At 42.0% G+C, this 2231-nt stretch overlaps 1 long non-coding RNA gene across 1 annotated transcript; it reads right to left on the bottom strand.

Moving 5' to 3' along the window:
• Nucleotides 1–237: 237 nt before the first annotated feature.
• LOC307040105 lies at nucleotides 238–961 on the bottom strand. The gene is made up of 2 exons (XR_013808430.1): nucleotides 842–961; nucleotides 238–367 (listed from the first exon to the last, which is right to left on the bottom strand). It is a non-coding gene; the product is annotated as an uncharacterized lncRNA (long non-coding RNA).
• Between the last annotated feature and the right edge of the window lie 1270 nt (nucleotides 962–2231).

Here is a 2231-nt window from a genome sequence, read left to right as displayed (position 1 = left end):
TTGCTGTGCTGCCTCCTAGTCGCCACCAGGGTTTGCTGTGCTGCCTGTGGATGCTCAAATCGCTCCGAGAAAGGAGTATGAATGTACGGCTTCCCCACTGACACAGAGCGGACGAAAAAATGGCTGGCTCAAGTCAGCAGGAGCAATTTCACGACCAACAGCAAAAAAATATGTGAGGTTATTATATACAAACACTGCATTTGCACTTTTTCACAAAACGAAAACCACACCATTGGGAAAGCTTAATGTTTTGTTTAATACAAAAAAACAGGGAAAGGCTTGAAAAACAGAGTTGAGACTCAGGGTGCAGGGTGAGGGTCTCAGTGCAGGTATTCAGGCTCCATTGAATCCCCCTCTGGTTCTTGTGCTGAAAGAGGGAGTAACAGACAGGAGAAAGGGTTTTATACACACCTATACAGTATAGCACACCTATTGGATGGGAAATTGCCTTGAGGAGATAAGGTGTGGTCTTTGTTCCCAACTGAAGTTATGGAACTTTATTATTTGTGAGTTTAAAAAAAGTATGACAAATGGCATCAGTAACAGATGTGATATGAATTTCTATAAAGTTGTATCACATTCTTGGTCATATTTTATATACAGTATGTAATGAGTATAACATGTCCAGTAAGTATAAAGTGTTTCCTAATACTGTGTATTCAACCACTATTGTATAGTGTATGGTACTATGGTATGGTATCCTAGCTTAATCTGTTATCTGTAAACGTTCCCTAAATCTACTAATTTAGGGATAATCCACTGACATCCTTTAATACACATGTTAATTTGAATCAGATGTACTGATAATATCCGCAATATAAATCTTTAAACTTCTTCTTACCTTTAAAAGTCCGTCACGAAAGGTCTATTATGCTGCAACTCTACAGCTCTGCTAGCCTTGGCGCTAACTTCCGGGGAACGATTGAGAGGCTCCACGATCCGCCATTGCTGTAAAAAAGTGGTCCATTGGATTGAACGGAGATGACGTAACTCTCAGTCTACAGGACTGTCTCAGAAAATTAGAATATTGTGATAAAGTTCTTTATTTTCTGTAATGCAATTAAAAAAACAAAAATGTCATACATTCTGGATTCATTACAAATCAACTGAAATATTGCAAGCCTTTTATTATTTTAATATTGCTGATTATGGCATACAGCTTAAGAAAACTCAAATATCCTATCTCTAAATATTAGAATATCATGAAAAAGTATACTAGTAGGGTGTTCAACGAATCACTTGAATCGTCTAATTAACTCGAAACACCTGCAAGGGTTTCCTGAGCCTTGAAAAACACTCAGCTTGGTTCAGTAAACTAAATCACAAGTATGGGGAAGACTGCTGATCTGACTGCTGTCCAGAGGACCGTCATTGACACCCTCCATCAGGAGGGTAAGACACAAAAAGAAATTTCTCAAAGAGCAAGCTGTTCACAGAGTGCAGTTTCAAAGCACATCCACAAAAAGTCTGTTGGAAGGGGGAAATGTGGCAGGAAACGCTGCACAACCAAGAGAGATGACCGCAGCCTTAACAGCATTGTGAAGAAGAGTCGCTTCCAGAATTTGGGGGAGCTTCAAAGACAGTGGACTGAAGCTGAAGTCCAGGTATCAAAAGTCACTGTTCACAGACGTGTCCGGGAAATGGGCTACAATAGCCGTATTCCCATGGTCAAGCCACTTCTGAACTCAAGACAACGGAAGAGGCGTCTGACTTGGCCTAAGGAAAAGAAGCACTGGACAGTTGCACAGTGGTCCAAAGTCCTCTTTTCAGACGAAAGCAAGTTTTGTATTTCATTTGGAAGTCAAGGCGCCAGAGTCTGGAGAAAGGCTGGAGAGGAGCAAAATCCAAGTTGCTTGAAATCCAGTGTGAAGTTCCCACAGTCAGCGATGGTTTGGGGAGCCATGTCAGCTGCTGGTGTTGGTCCACTGTGTTTCATCAAGCCCAGAGTAAATGCAGCTGTGTACCAAGAGATTTTAGAGCACTACATGCTTCCGTCTGCTGAAAAGCTCTATGGAGATGAGGAATTCATTTTCCAGCATGATCTGGCACCTGCCCACAGTGCCAAAACCACCAGTAACTGGTGTACTGACCATGGCATTACTGTCCTCGATTGGCCTGCAAATTCCCCTGACCTGAACCCCATAGAGAATATGTGGGGTATTGTGAAGAAGAAGCTGAAAGACACCAGACCCAACAATGCTAATGAGCTAAAGGCCGCTATTGAAGCATCC

This window comes from Notothenia rossii, assembly GCF_949606895.1.
Source record: "Notothenia rossii genome assembly, chromosome: 5".
Taxonomy (NCBI): domain Eukaryota; kingdom Metazoa; phylum Chordata; class Actinopteri; order Perciformes; family Nototheniidae; genus Notothenia; species Notothenia rossii.
Note: the sequence above shows the minus strand (reverse complement) of the source record. Positions and strands in the feature narration are given on the sequence as shown.